Consider the following 17,057-nt stretch of genomic DNA (forward strand, 5'->3'; position numbering starts at 1 on the left):
TAGTCTTTCCCAAGATAATTTCACATCAAAGACATGAACATCCCTTCTCAGGTTTATAAAAGCTCTTTCTCTGCAAAAGATGGAAGGTGATACTTATAGGACCCATATAAAGTCTTACAAAGTTATGAGGCTCTTCCCTGGATGTATTTAACCAAATGAAATGATAAGCCCTACAGTGCCCCTGTTTAGAGAAAAAAGAAAATACAAAGTGATGTAGTTATCGCCAACAAGAATGACTCAAATTTGTGTTTTTTTGGAACTTTATTAGTTGAGAAATAGTATTATCATTACAGTATATATACCTTATTTCATTCACTAGATAGCAGATTTCTTGAAAAGACACAACTGATATCCCTCACAATGTCTAGAAAAGTGCATTTATATGGTGGATAATAACTACTGTGTCCTACTTAGATCCCAAGTTATTACAAAGCTTTAGGACTGCACCCTACTGAGCACCTAAAACATGGCTAATCCAAATTTACATGTTTTTAAGTATAAAATACATACCAAATTTTGAAGATTTTGTGTGGAAAAAAAGGATATAAAATACCTCAGTAATTTTTATATTGGCTACATGTTGAAATAATAGTTTTTATATTGAGTTAAAATCTATTAAAGTTAATTTAACCTATTTTTATGCTTTTTAGTACTACTAGAACACTTACTAATTACATATGTGGCTTGCATTATATATCTTTGGGACAACACTAATTTAGAAAAGCCATATAAGTGGAAAATCCTGAAAGAAAAAGAGAAGTTGAATAATAGGAACAGACATAGAGCGGAAATGCAACACAAGATCAACCATTTTGAAGCATGTATAAGAAGATATTGGAAGGGGCGCCTGGGTGGCTCAGTTGGTTAAGCGACTGCCTTCGGCTCAGGTCATGATCCTGGAGTCCCGGGATCGAGTCCCGCATCGGGCTCCCTGCTCGGCAGGGAGTCTGCTTTGCCCTCTGACCCTATCCCCTCTCATGTGTTCTCCCTCATTCTCTCTCTCTCAAATAAATAAATAAAATCTTAAAAAAAAAAAAAAAAGAAGGTATTGGAAGTAAAAACATTTCTCTTTAATACATTTGTTTAAAACTCTGCATTTAAACTCTGAACTTTGACTCACTACATGCAGAGTGAAATGAGATAAAAATAAGAGGAATAGTAGATGCTTGAGAAAGAAAATATATATATATCTGGAGCCAGTCATAACAGGGACAATTGTCTTAGCCACTCTGGGCCAATGATTTTACCAAATAATGATGAGGAAGATTTGGAAGTTAATATCTGAATCCCACTTTTATTTTTAGTGTATTCTACAGTAGAAAATTTCTTAACCAATCTTCTTAAACCAACTTCTCAACCAACACATGAGATTAACCTACACTCTCATTTCTTCTATGAAGCACATGTCTGATGCTCAAAGCATGCTGAATGCTTCAGCAGCAAAGATCAGATTAAGATTATTGCCACCCAACCTGAAACTCATAGTAGATACTCTCAAATTTACCAGGGTTAATTAAAGCAGGGAAGAAAGAGAACAGAGGCCAGTAAATAAAAGCCCAGACTTTCAGGCTATAAATCCTGTCTAGATATTTGGCTATGGTTACTCCTACATGGCTACATGGAAATGATCAGAAGCAAATACCGAGACCACTAGGTTTTTAAGGAAATTAAGTGACCGCACACTGACCCTGTAGTCTCTTCAACAATAAACTTTTCATGATTTTTTTTTTAACCTGGAATCCCAACCTCCTTGTATCATCAAAAAGGAGACCCTAAGAGCTGTATGGTCCCCCAAAGTAGTACATAATCCATTGCCCACCTCCTGAAAAACAATTGATAAGGAAAAAGATGAAGGGCCATGGAGAAACATGGACAGGGTTATTCTCTCAGGGAGTAAAATCTGGAAATCCAACTGGGCTAACCAAAAAAAATTTCTCTCTTACCTTGATGGTTCTCTTTCACAGCTGCCATATGTTTTCTACTTTTCCCTTTCTGAATGGAAGTTACTATTATGATTATATTGTTCCTACTTCACCATTATATAATGCATGTGAGGGAAGAAATGTAACTTGCCCTTTCATCTATAGGTCACCAGACCACAGTGAGTCTTTTGGACTCTGGGGAAATGATTGAACATCACCCAGAGATCTTGCACTTGAATGCAGGAGCTAGACGGAATTCTATGGATGTCTCCATTAGGGATGCAGTTGTTTTATGTGTGGAGAAAAAAGTCTATGTTCAGGAATAAGTGGATATTTGGGTGGACAAAGAAAGATACAAGCCTAATATTTGCAGAGAATGAGTCAGTAATACAAATGAAGGCATCATATCCAGATTTAAAACAAAAATATTTTATTTAAAAAATGTCTATGGTAGATTGTTTCTCAGGTAGCCATGACAATCCTTCCCATCTTGCTTGCTTTTTTGGCAATATGACTTTACTATTCCTCTGATTAAGTGATTGAAATTGGTGGCATACCTTGTTTTATTTTGCTTCACTTTATTGCACTTCACAGATTTTATTTTATTTTATTTTACTTTTTAAAGATTTTGTTTATTTGAGAGAGAGAGAGCATGAGTGGGGGAAGGGACAGAGAGACAAGTAGACTCCCCACTGAGTGCAGAGCCCAACACAGGGCTCGATCCCAGGACCTGAAGATCACAACCCACCCCGAAGTCAGACTCTTAGCCGACTGAGCCACCTACATGCCCCCAGATATTACATTTTTTACAAATTGAAGGTTTGTGGCAATCCTGTGTGGAACAAGTCTGTCAGTGCCATTTATCCAAAAGCATTTGCTCACTTGCTGTCTCTAGGTCACATTTTCATAATTTTTGCAATATTTTAAACTTTTTCATTTGTCATGGTGACTGGTGATCATTAATCTTTGATATTACTATTGTAGTTGTTTGGGGGCACCACAAACTGCACCAATATAAGACAGGGATCTTAACTGACAAATGCGTGCCTTCTAACTGCTCAATCAACCAGGTATTTCATCTCTCTCCCTCTCCTCGGGCCTCCTATTCCTTGAAACATAGCAATCTTGAAACTAGGCCACTTAATAACTCTACAGTGATCTTTAAGTGTTCAAGTGAAAGGTAGAGTTGCATGGCGTTTACTTTAAATCAAAAGCTAGATATGATTAAGTTTAGGGAGGAAGCATGTTAAAAGCAAAGATGGGCAAAAGCTAGGCCTCTTGCACCAAACAGTTAGCCAAGTTGTAAATGCAAAGGGAAGGTTCTTAGAGGAAATGAAAAGTGCTACTCCAGTGAACACACAACAAAATGGCCTGATTGGTGATATGGAGAAAGTTTTAGTGGCCTGGATAGATCAAACCAGCCATGACATTCCCTTAAGCCAAGGCCTAATCCAGAGCAAGGTCCTAACTCTCTTCAATTCTATGAAGTCTGAGAGAGGTAAGGAAACTGCAGAAGAAAAGTCTGAAGCTCGCAGAGGTTGGTTCATGAGGTTCAAGGAAAGAAGCTGTCTCTGTGACATAAAAGTGCAAGATGAAGCAGCAAGTGTTAATGTAAAAGTTGCAGAAAGTTATCCAGAAGATCCTACTAATTCATGAAGGTAACTATACTCAACAACAGATTTTCATTGTAGAGGAAACAGCCTTGCTTATATTGGAAGAAGACGCCATCTAGGACTTTCATAGCTAGAGAGGAGAAATCACTGCCTATCTTCAAATGACAAGCTGATGCTCTTATTAGGGGTTAATGTGGCTGATGACTTTCAGTTGAAGCCAATGCTCATTTACCATTCTAAAAATCCTAGGGCCCCTAAGAATAATGCTCACTCTATTCTCTTTGTGATGAACAAATGGAACAACAAAGCCTAGATTCATCTATCAAGAGACACTTAGGTTACTTCCATATCTTGACTATTACAAATAATGATGCAATAAACATAGGGGTACATATATCTTAATTTAGTGTTTTTGTTTTCTTTGAGTAAATGCACAGTAGTAGAATTATTGGATCATGTCTTATTTCTATTTTTAATCATTTGAGGAAACTCCATACTGTTTTCCACAGTGGCTGCACCAATTTACATTCCCATCAATAGTGTATGAAGGTTCCTTTTTCTCCACATTTTCACCAACACTTGTTATTTCTTGTCTTTTTTATTTCAGCCATTTTGACAGGTGTAAGATGATATCTCATTGGTTTGATTTGCATTTCTTTGAGGATGAGTGATGTTGAGCATCTTTTCATGTGTCTGCCGGCCAAGTGTATGTCTTTGGGAAAATGTCTCTTCAGGTCCTCTGCCCATTTTTTAATGTTTTTTTTTGTTTTTTGTTTTTTTTTTTGGTATTGAGTTGTATAAGTTCTTTTTATATTTTGGATATTAATCCCTTATATATCTTTTAGTAATATTTTTCTCCAATTTAGTGGGTTACCTTTTTGTTTTGTTGATGGTTTCCTTTGCTATGCAAAAGCTTTTTATTTTGATGGGTCAACAAAGAAATTAAAGGAGAAATAAAAAAAATATGTGGAGACAAATGAAAATGAAAACACAGTGGTCTAAAGTCATTGGGACACAGCAAAAGCAGTTGTAAGAAGGAAACATAGTGATACAGGCCTACTTCTAGAAACAAGAAAAAGCTCAAATAATCTAACCTTATGCCTAAACAAACTAGGAAAAAAACAAAGCCCAAGGTGAGTAGAAGGAAGGAAATAATAAAGACTAGAGTAGAAATAAATGGCAGAAACTAAAAAAAAAAAAAAAATAGAAAATATCAATGAAACCAAGAGGTAGTTCTTTGACAAGATAAATAAAATTGATAAACCCTTAGCCAGACTTACCAAGAAAAAAGGAGAAGGGACCCAAATAAATAAAATCAGGAAAAAAAGAAATAAAAACTGACACCACAAAAATATAAAGGATTATAAGAGAATACTACAAAAAATTATATGCCAACACACTGGACAAACTTAGAAGAAATGGGTAATTTCCTAGAAATGTACAGTCTTCCAAAACTAAGTCAAAAAGAAAGAGAATATCTGAACAAACCTGTTACTAGTAACAATATTAAATCAGTAATAAAAAAACTACCAAAAAAAAAAAAAAAAAGACGAGGAAGAAGAAAACCAGGAGACCAAATGTTAATACCTATTCTTCTCAAACTATTTCAAAAAAATAGAAGAGGAAGGTAAGCTTCCAAATACATTCTATGAAGCCAGCATTATCCTGATACCCAAACCAGACAAAGGCACCACAAAAAAAGAAACCTACAGGCCAATATTCCTGATGGACATAGCTGGAAAAAATCTCAACAAAACATCAGCAAACCACATTTAACAATACATTAAAAGAATCATTCACCTTGATCAAGTGGGATTTATTCCAGAGATGCAAGAATGGCTTAATATTCATAAATTAATCAATATGATACACCACATCGACAAAACAAAGGATAAAAACCATATGGTGTTTCCAAAAGGTGTGGAAAAAGCATTTGACAAAGTACAACATCCATTCATGATAAAAAGCCCTCTACAAAGTAGGTTTAGAAGGAACATACCTCAACATAATAAAGGCCGTATATGAAAAACCCAGAGCAGACATCATAGTCAATGGTGAAAAACAGAGCTTTTCCTCTGAGATCAGAAACAAGAAAAGAATGTCCACTCTCACCACTTTATTTCAATATAGTACCAGAAGCCCTAGCCATAGCAATCAAGCAAGAAAAGGAAATGAGGCATCATATTGGTAAAGAAGAAGTTAAACTGTCACTATTTGCAGATGACATGATACTATACATAGAAAACCCTAAAAACCCCACAAAAAAAACAGAGATAATAAATGAATTCAGGGGCGCCTGGGTGGCTCAGTTGGTTAAGCGACTGCCTTCAGCTCAGGTCATGATCCCAGGGTCCTGGGATCGAGTCCCGCATTGGGCTCCCTGCTCTGCGGGGAGCCTGCTTCTCCCTCTCCCACTCCCCCTGCTTGTGTTCCCTCTCTCGCTGTGTCTCTCTCTGTCAAATAAATAAATAAAATCTTTAAAAAAATAAAATAAAAAAATAAAATAAATGAATTCAGTATAGTTGCAGGATACAAAATTAACACTCAGAAATTGGTGTCATTTCTAGATGCTAAAAATGAATAAGCAGAAAGAGAATTAAGAAAACAATACCATTTACAGTTGTACCAAAAAGAATAAAATGCCTAAGAAGAATCTTAACCAAAGTGAAAGACCTGTACTCTGAAAAGTATAAAGCACTGATGAAAGAAATTGAAGACAGCACAAACAAATGGAAAGATAGTCCATGCTCATAGACTGGAGCACATAATATTGTTAAAATGCCCATATTACCCAAAGCAATGTAGAGATTCAATGTAAACCCTATCAAAATAGCAATAGCATTTTTTACAAAATCATAAAATATAATAATAAAATTTGTATGGAACCACAAAAAACCCCAAATAGCCAAAGCAATCTTGAGAAAGAACAAAACTGGAGGTACCATAATTCCAGATTTCAAGATATACTACAAAGCTGTAGTAATCAAAACAGTATGGTACTGGCACAGAAACAGACATGTAGATCCCTGGATCAGAACAGAGAGTTCAGAAATAAACCCACACTTATATGATCATGTAATCTATGGCAAAGAAGGGAAGAATATACAAAGTGAAAAAGTCTCTTCAAAAATGCTGTTGGGAAAACTGGACAGCTACCTGTAAAAGAATGAAACTTGAGCACTTTCTTACATCATATACAAAAATAAACTCAAAATGGACTAAAGACCTAAAAAAATGGATTATGACCTAAACATGAGACCTGAAATCATTAAAATCCTAGAGGAGAACACAGGTAGTAATGTCTCTGACATCAACTGTAGCAACATTTTTCTAGATATGTCTCCTAAGGCAAGGGAAGCAACAGCAAAAATAAACTATTGGGATTATATCAAAATAATTGTTGTTTTAAAGCATAAAGTTTTGGCATCGTTTGTTGCATGGCCATAGATAATTGATACCATATTCTGACTTTGGCCAATCTACCTATATCATGAGCTGCAAGGCTAGATTCAGTTTTAGGTTTTTCTAATTCTTTTCAGTTCTGCCATGGGAATTTCCAGTGCTGGGTAGGCTGGCTTATACTCTGTCCCACTCTCTTCTCACTTCTAGGTCTGTCTATACAGGGAGCATCATACAGGTGTGAGATTGCTAGCCTGCTTCCTCAAGCCGCTTTCAGACTCCTGAAGTGCATTTAGTGACCCTTCAGAGGATTTGCCTGAGGCACTGCAAGCAGGCCCAGGGCTGTTCAGGGAATTCTCAAGCCCTGGTTGGCCAGGTTTAGAAGGGGAACAGGGTTCCAGTTAGGCAAGTCCTCTTGACCTGTGGGCTCTTCACCCCACGTGCAGTGGCATGACCAGAGGAGAGTCAGGACAAATCTACTAAAGCATTTGGTTTCAAAAAAATCACTGGTCAGGGTGCCTGGGTGGCTCAGTTGGTTAAGTGACTGTCTTCGGCTCGGGTCATGATCCTGGAGTTCCAAGATCGAGTCCCGCATTGGGCTACCTGCTCAGCGGGGAGTCTGCTTCTCCCTCTCCCTCTCCCCTCTCTTGTGCTCTTTCTCTCTCTCACTCTGTCTCTCAAATAACTAAATAAAATCTTAAAAAAAAAAAAAGAGTTAAAAAAAGAAATCACTGGTCAAAAAGATTGGAATATTTCAGGGACTGGTTTATGTCTTCCCATATCTGCTCTTCCATTCTCTAGTTGTTATATAACAGTAAAATTTTTGGTAAACACATGGCCACCCAGCTAAAGGATACATTTCCTAGTCTCCTTTGCAGCTAGGTATGGCAATGTGACTAAGCTGAGGTGATGTATGCAAATTATGGGTCATGGTATTAAGCTGAAGGAGCATATACTCTACTTTCTCCTTCCTCTTCTACTACTGGCTGCAATATGGATGTAATGGCAGGAATGAGAGCAGTCATACCACTGGTGGGACCGCAAGAGCAGCAAGTAGAAGGAGGCACTGTCCCTGATGATTGTTGAGCCACCCTGTGAGCCTTCAAATACCTAACCAGATTTTTCTGTTGGAGAGGGATAAAACTTCCTTTTTCTTTAGGCCGATGTTATTTTAGCTTAAATCTGTATCCTGCTGTGGAATCATCTTTGTAATTGTATAATTTAATTAAATTCTGCACTAATTGAAAAATATAAGTGTGAAAAGAAAGTTGTTATATGCAAATTAAGTTAAATGCTTTGGAAAGGCTCCATAAAGTCTAGGACAAAAAAAAAAAAAAAACCCAAAAACGAAGAAGAAGCCATTGAATTAGGTGAGAGTGAAACTACTGTAAAGAAATGAGGGGAGATGAGGGAATCATAAAAAATATAGTATGATACTGCACTCCGCTTCATAAGAATCTGTTAATTTTTTCCACTTATTAAAGATACTGGGACACTGAAACTGAAAATATTTATTTATTTTTGTAAAGATTTTATTTATTTGTTTGAGAGAGAGAGCACAAGCAGAGGGAGAAGCAGCAGAGGGAGAAGCAGCCTCCCCGCTGAGAAGGGAGCCTGACACGGGGCTCGATCCCGGGACCCCGGGATCATGACCTGAGCCGAAGGCAGATGCTTAATGACTGAGCCACCCAGGCGCCCCTAAAACTGAAAATTTTTTAAAAGATGAATTATATGTATGGTTTATTTAAGAAAGGTGAGGCAGAATGCTAGACAGTAGACATATACTCGCAGAAAAAGACTTCATTCTACACCTAATAAATGCACATTTATGTGTTTTAAGTTAAACAAATGTTTACGTGCTCCTGGCTTTAAATAACTTTTGATTAGCCAACTCTCTACAGGGCCTAAACATGTGAGAGGGCTTTGATTATATACAATTACACTTACAGAAATTGCATAATAAATAATACATGCTTTCTTTTTTTTTTTTTTAAGATTTTATTTATTTATTTGACAGAGAGAGACATAGTGAGAGCTGGAACACAAGCAGGGGGAGTAGGAGAGGGAGAAGCAGGCTTCCCATGGAGCAGGGAGCCCGATGTGGGACTCGATCCCAGGACCCTGGGATCATGACCTGAGCCGAAGGCAGACGCTTAACGACGGAGCCACCCAGGCGCCCAATACATGCTTTCTTATTGCAGACTGGAGAGGTGATCACTCTAAAGTAACTATTTAAGGGTCTTCATACAATCTCAAATACCTCTAATTATAGATTAATGTTTGAGTGAGGCAGACCACAGAAAAGGTCCTCAGGCCCCTATATAAGAGGCTTTTTTTTTTGAGAGAAAGAGAGAGCTCAGGTGGGGATAGAGGGCAGAGAGGTAGGGAGGGGCAAAGGGAAAGAATCTCAAGCAGACTCCCTGCTCAGTGCAGAGCCAACGCCAGGCTCGATCTCATGACCCTGAGATCATGACTTGAGGCAAAATCAAGAGTCAGACACCTAACTGACTGAGCCCCCGGGCACCCCTAAAATGCTTTCTTAATAAGATTAATTTCTATTTGTTAAATGCCCAGGTGATAACTCCTCGTATTTTATTCTCCTATTTTATCAAATAGCTCTAGTCTGATGTATTTATTGCCCTTTAACATACTTGAACTTCCTCTCTGTTTAAAAATTTAAGAGAAGAAATCTCTCATTTTCCACAATTAAGAACTAGTTTTGTTCTCCACTGTTTCCTTTTTCTTTCTAGCATACATTTTCTAATTTTATTTTTAAACGCCCCCATTCAATTCCCTAACCCTCTCAGAGTTTGATATACATAAATAATCTCTAACAGTTACCATTAGAACAGTATGATGTACTCCATAAGTTCCTTTTCACTTTTCCTAATTTCTAGGTGGCATTTAACCAATGGCATTTTGTAGACACTATTCTGCAGAGTATATCAGGGTATTAAAACTTTTAAAATCCTATTCTTCCTTAAGACACAAAGATAGACTCAAGGATATGACATGGGAATTCCTAGGGACATATCAGAAACATGAATATTCTAATATTTTCTAGAGAGAAAATAACACCATTTGAGTTGGAAAATAATTCCTCTCAAAAATAAAAGCTGTCTTGAGGCACCTGGCTGGCTCAGTCAGTTGAGCATGCGACTCTTGATCTCTGGGTTGTAAGTTCATTAGTTATAGAGATCACTTAAAAATAAAATCTTTTTTTTTAAGATTTGATGTATTTATTTGACACAGAGAGAGAGAGAGAGAGAGAGAGCGCGCGCGCACAAGTAGGGGGAGTGCAGCAGGGGGAGTGGCAGGCAGAGGCAGAGGGAGAAGCAGGCCCCCCGCAAAGCAGGGGGAGCCTGATGCAGGACTTGATCCCAGGACCCTGGGATCATGACCTGAGCCGAAGGCAGTCGCTTAACCAGCTGAGCCCCCCAGGCACCCAAAAATAAAATCATTTTAAAAAATTAAAAAATAGGGGCACCTGCCTTCGTTAAGCATCTGCCTTTGGCTTAGATCATGATCCCAGGGTCCTGGGATCGAGCCCCGCATCGGGCTCCCTGCTCACTGCAAAGCCTGCTTCTCCCTCTCCCACTCCCCCTGCTTGTGTTCCCTCTCGCTGTGTCTCTCTCTGTCAAATAAATAAATAAAATCTTTAAAAAAAATGTTTAAAGTTAAATCTGTCTTTTTCTTAAGGCCAAAGAGATCTTCTAAAAATGTGTTTTGAAATAATTTTCAGGGTTTTTTTTTTTAATAGGTAATTGTCGCTATTAAAAAAATCCCTTTCTATATTCATAACTAACGCCCACAGCTGTCAGTAGTTTCTTTTGTAAAATTGATTAACCATGTGGGTGGATTTATTTAGCTTGATGAACTTAAACACATTTTAAACACTATTATGGAGGGGCGCCTGGGTGGCTCAGTCGTTAAGCGTCTGCCTTCGGCTCAGGTCATGATCCCAGGGTCCTGGGATCGAGCCCCGCATCGGGCTCCCTGCTCAGCAGGAGGCCTGCTTCTCCCTCTCCCACTCCCCCTGCTTGTGTTCCCTCTCTCGCTGTCTCTCTCTCTATCAAATAAATAAATAAAATCTTTAAACACTGTTATGGAAATTCACCTACAGATATTCTTTGCTTCCGTCCCTGATCCCAGGTCTTATGTAGACTAAGTCTGGTTTACTCCCTTTCTTATATGTCCTGAAACCCAGGGGCAAGAATAGTCTAGAAACTCTGGAATACCAAGTTACATCCCCAATGCTATTTCTTATTTTGGGGTGGGGAGGAGGGAGAAACAGGAAGTAACATTATAAAAGGGTTAAGAATTTATTGATTTAGATCCCTAACGTAAACTTTATGTGACTATAATTCTTCAACCCTTGAAATCATCCAGTCCTTATTTCTTTAACATACATTTTTAGTTGTGAGAAGCAGTAGAGCTTATTAATTAAGGACATAAGTTCTAAGGTCAGACCATCTGGTTATATATAAATCCTTGATCTATCACTTGCTACCTGTGTGATGTTGAGTGAATTACTTAACTGTTCCAATCTTCAGTATATAGCATAGTAATAACCACCTCTCAATTATTTTGTGTAAATAAGAAAATATGTGTGATACATTTAGCTTAGCACGTGGAATACAGTAAGTGCTCAGTGAATGCCAGGTTTTTTATATTACAAAAAAATAATTCAGAAGTTCTTAATTACTTCTAAATATTATTCAGAAAAAACTAATTAACAGAATGGCATATAAAGGATAATTATACTAATGGCAATTCAGAGGCATATGTGAATGTTTGAAGGGATGGAGAAAAAGTAGTTCCTATGGTGAGGCTGTAAATTAATTTTTTAATGAAACTGTTTTAAAGTTTTATTATATAAATTTGGAATCCAGTTCTCCACTGTATGTCTCCATAATATGTTTACTTATCAAATTATCTGACTCATTTTTCCTGGTACAACACAAATATGTGACAGAAGAGATAAGTGTGGGAAACCTACTAGAAATCCCATTCTAGGGGGTTATTTAGACAATGCCATCGGTCTGTGCTTGATGTCCATTTGCAGAAAATATCATATTATCCAGAAAAATATGATGTTAAGCAATAACTAAGCGTATGGAAAGAAAAAAAGTAGATAAAGAGATGTGGTGACAAAGAGCAGAGCAGAGGGGACGAAAGGGAGCTCTTCATCCTGGTGCGTTTAACACTGCTCCCAGGGATAGCGCTGATGAGTGCTGAAGAACATTGGCTTCTACAGCTTTTCAAATTCAGGGACTTTCAAACTAGCTTCCAGGCTTTCTCCCCACCTCACAGAACACTACCTGGAGATTCCCAGATAGACTCATGCTTCTAGAAGAATGCTGAGGAATCTCTCCTCTCATTTGCAGAGTAGTGAGGGTATATTTTATTTTATTTTATTTTATTTTATTTTATTTTATTTTATTTATTTTTAGAGAGAGCATGTGTGCATCTGTGCATGAGCAGGAGGGGGGGCAGGCAGAGGGAGAGGGAGAGAGAGAATCTGAAGCAGGCTCCACCCCCAGCACGAGCCCAACTGGGGGCTCAATCTCATGACCCTAAAATCATGACCTGAACCAAAATCAAGAGTCAGGCACTTAATGGACTGAGCCACCCAGGCACCCCAGTGAGGCTGTATTTTAAAGGGCAACATGTAAACATTTTTTTCCAGAAGCACTCAAAAGAAGTGGAATGTTACATAAATGATCCCATATAAAGAAATAGATTAATAAGAGCAGTAGATTAGGAAAGCTTTCTTTTTTAATTTAATTTTGTTTTGTTTTGTTTATTATGTTATGTTAATCACCATACATTACATCATTAGTTTTTGATGTAGTGATCCATGATTCATTATTTGCGTATAACACCCAGTGCTCCGTGCAATACGTGCCCTCTTTAATACCCATCACCAGGCCAACCCATCCCCCCACCCCCTCCCCTCTAGAACCCTCAGTTTGTTTCTCAGAGTCCATCGTCTCTCATGGTTCGTCTCCCCCTCCGATTTCCCCCCCTTCATTTTTCCCTTCCTGCTATCTTCTTCTTTTTTTTTTTTTTAAGCATATAATGTATTATTTGTTTCAGAGGTCCAGGTCTGTGATCCAACAGTCTTACACAATTCACGGTGCTCACCATAGCACATACCCTAATTTAATTTTGTTTTTATTTTATTTATTTTTTAATTTTTTAATTAACATATAATGTATTATTTGTTTCAGGGGTACAGGTCTGTGATTCCTCAGTCTTACACAATTCACAGCACTTACCATAGTACATACCCTCCCTAATGTCCATCACCCAGCCACCCCATCCCTCCCACCCCCCTCCACTCCAGCAACCCTCAGTTTATTTCCTGAGATTAAGAGTCTCTTATGGTTTGTCCCCCTCTTTGGTTTCATCTTGTTTCATTTTTCCCTCCCTTCCCCTATGATCCTTTGTCTTGTTTCTCAAATTCCTCATATCAGTGAGATCATATGATACTTGTCTTTCTCTGATTGACTTATTTCACTTAGCATCATACCCTCTAGTTGTATCCATGTCATTGCAAATGGCAAGATTTCATTTTTTTTAGTGGCTGCATAATATTCCAGTGTGTGTGTGTGTGTGTGTGTGTGTGTGTGTACCACATCTTCTTTACCCACTCATCTGTTGGTGGACATCTAAGCTCTTTCCATAGTTTGGCTATTGTGGACATTGCTGCTATAAACATTGGGGTGCGTGTGCCCCTTTGGATCACTACATTTGTATCTTTGGGGTAAATACCCAGTAGTGCGATTGCTGGGTCCTACGGTAGCTCTATTTTCAACTTTTTCAGGAAGCTCCATACTGTTTTCCAGAGTGGCTGCACCAGCTTTCATTCCCACCAACAGTGTAGGAGGATTCCCCTTTCTCTACATCCTTGCCAACATCTATCATTTCCTGACTTGTTCATTTTAGCCATTCTGACTAGTGTGAGGTGGTATCTCATTGTGGTTTTGATTTGTATTTCCCTGATGTTGAGTGATATGGAGCATTTTTTCATGTGTCTGTTGGCCATTTATATGTCTTTTTTGCAGAAATGTATGTTCATGTCTTCTGCCCATTTCTTGATTGGATTATTTGTTCTCTGGGTGTTGAGTTTGATAAGTTCTTTATAGATTTTTGGATACTAGCCCTTTATCTGATTTATCATTTGCAAATATCTTCTCCCATTCTGTTGGTTGTCTTTTGGTTTTGTTGACTGTTTCCTTTGCTGTGCAAAAGCTTGTTATCTTGATGAAGTCCCAATATTTCATTTTTGCCCATGCTTGCCATGCCTTTGGTGATGTGTCTAGGAAGAAGTTGCTGCGGCTGAGGTTGAAGAGGTTGCTGCCTGTGTCCTCCTCTAGGATTTTGATGGATTCCTGTCTCACATTGAGGTCTTTCATCCATTTTGAGTCTATTTTTGTGTGTGGTGTAAGGAAATGGCCCACTTTCTTCTGCATGTGGCTGTCCAATTTTCCCAACACCATTTGTTGAAAAGACTGTCTTTTTCCATTGGACATTCTTTCTTGCTTTGTCGAAGATTAGTTGACCATGGAGTTGAGGGTCCATTTCTGGGCTCTCTATTCTGTTCCATTGATCGGTGTGTCTGTTTTTGTGCCAGTACCATACTGTCTTGATGACTATAGCTTTGTTATATAGCTTGAAATCCAGAATTGTGATGCCACCAGCTTTGCTTTTCTTTTTCAACGTTCCTCTGGCTATTCAGGGTCTTTTCTGGTTCCATACAAATTTTAGGATGATTTGTTCCATTTCTTCGAAAAAAGTGGATGGTATTTTGATAAGAATTGCATTAAATGTGTAGAATGCTCTAGGTAGCATTGGCATCTTCACAATATTTGTTCTTCTAATCCATGAGCATGGAATGTTTTTCCATTTCTTTGCGCCTTCCTCAATTTCTTTCATGAGTATTTTATAGTTTTCTGAGTATAGATTCTTTGCCTCTTTGGTTAGATTTATTCCTAGGTATCTTTTGGTATGGTTTTGGGTGCATTGTGGATGGGATTGACTCCTTCATTTCTCTTTCTTCTGTCTTGTTGTTGGTATATAGGAATGCCACTGATTTCTTTTTTTTTTTTTTTAAGATTTTATTTATTTATTTGAGACAGAGAGAATGAGAGAGAGAGAGCACATGAGAGGGGGGAGGGTCAGAGGCAGAAGTAGGCTCCCTGCCGAGCAGGGAGCCCGATGCGGGACTCGATTCAGGGACTCCAGGATCATGACCTGAGCCGAAGGCAGTCGCTTAACCAACTGAGCCACCCAGGCGCCCCATGCCACTGATTTCTGTGCATTGATTTTATATCCTGCCACTTTACTGAATTCCTGTATGAGTTCTAGCGGTTTTGGGGTGGAATCTTTTGGGTTTTCCACATAAAATATCATCTGCAAAAAGTGAGAGTTTCACTTCTTCTTTGCCGATTCGGATGCCTTTTATTTCTTTTTGTTGTCTGATGGCTGAGGCTAGGACTTCTACTACTATGTTGGGCAGCAGTGGTGACAGTGGATATCCCTGCCGTGTAGGAAAGCTTTCTTGTTGGGAGAGGTCATTGAGAAGATGTGACCACTAGTTGGCCCCTTAGCTAGACTGGGCAATGGGAGGCTCCTCACCCCATCCTTTCCTTAGAATGTGGTTGCCCTTCACTTTCCTGCTCCCAAATGCTGCTCTAAGGACATAGCCTTTTGACAGTAATGTTGTGTTGAGAACATGTGCACAGTATAGATGACTGAACCCAGTTAAGGCCTCTATATAAACTGTTGAAGCGTGGCGGGCTGGTGTGGGTATCCACTCATCTTGCTGCAGCCCAAGATAAGCCTCATATGTAAGTTCTCTTTGCTTATTAAAACCTGCCACCTACCACTCTGGAGTGGCCTTTGCTTGCTTCCAACCGGTTTCAAATTACACCCAGGAAGCTCTGGAGGGGATTGTGAGCTAACACTTACGTGTAAAGAATACTGAACTTCAGAATCCATTAATAGTTTCAACAGAACTGAGTTGAAATTTACCATGACTGCGCCTATAAATAGGTTTTCCAGGATACATTATTTTAAAGTTCTCAAGTTGGTTTCACATGTTTAAATGAGTCTATTTGATAATAGTTCAAATGGAGTTATAGAAAATTTACAGTATTTAAGGAAATACTTACAAGCATCTCCTGTATTTTAAAAAATACTGTTATAAATGCAAAACAGTTGGTAGCAAATCATTTTTATTTATAAATGAAAGTATCCATGACACTTAATTTCAGATTTTAACTACAATTACAGTGAACCTGTAACTTTGAGAAAAGACAACAAAGCCTTAAAAAATAAGCTCATATTTTAGGATCTACATCTAACATAGAATATTTACTGAAAATCAGTCAACAAATTTTATTTTTAGTAAAAGTAGGAACAAAAAATATTTGAAAGCTAGGCTTCAGTTAAGCAGAAAAACATAATTTATCAGAGTGCCTCTGTTGCCAGTGTCCTTCTCATGGCTCAGTTTGTCTAATATAATGATTACCATCGACATCAATGGAATCCCTTTTTATATTTTCCCTTGTTAATTGAAGTATCTGAAAATATTTAAGCCATATCCAGAGGTAAGAGTTTCTTATAGTTGATGAATGCTGAAATGTTGCTGTAGGGGAAATAAAGCCCAAAATCTTTGCTCGTTTACTATTCAACAGAACCTAAAACAGGATGAGCGAAACAAATAATTATATATAGAGCTAGTGTGGTTATTTATTGCTTTTCTTCTGAAGTAACTGTTTCAAACAGGTAAAGCAACGAAAAGAAAGGGTTAGTAAATAGCAAGAAGAGTGAGTTCAGAGACTTTGCTTTTGTTTATGAAAGTCATCCATTTGATTCCCCAGATTCAGTTTACACTGAATTCCGTTTGCTATACTTACTGGTCATGGAGCAGGATTTAGCAAACAGTTCCTGAAAGTGCATTGAAAATGCAGGGTTTTTTTCCTGCTTCCTTCAACAGAAATTATTTCAGACAGATTCTTCCTTGAATTTCTTTAATTAAATTTAAAGTGCTTTCCCCCTCCTCTGTCCTTCAAAACTTTTTGACAAATATACTGTCTTTGTCACACATTCTGAT

This window comes from Mirounga leonina, unplaced genomic scaffold (assembly GCF_011800145.1).
Source record: "Mirounga leonina isolate KUSES-001 unplaced genomic scaffold, KU_Mleo_1.0 Mir_168, whole genome shotgun sequence".
Taxonomy (NCBI): domain Eukaryota; kingdom Metazoa; phylum Chordata; class Mammalia; order Carnivora; family Phocidae; genus Mirounga; species Mirounga leonina.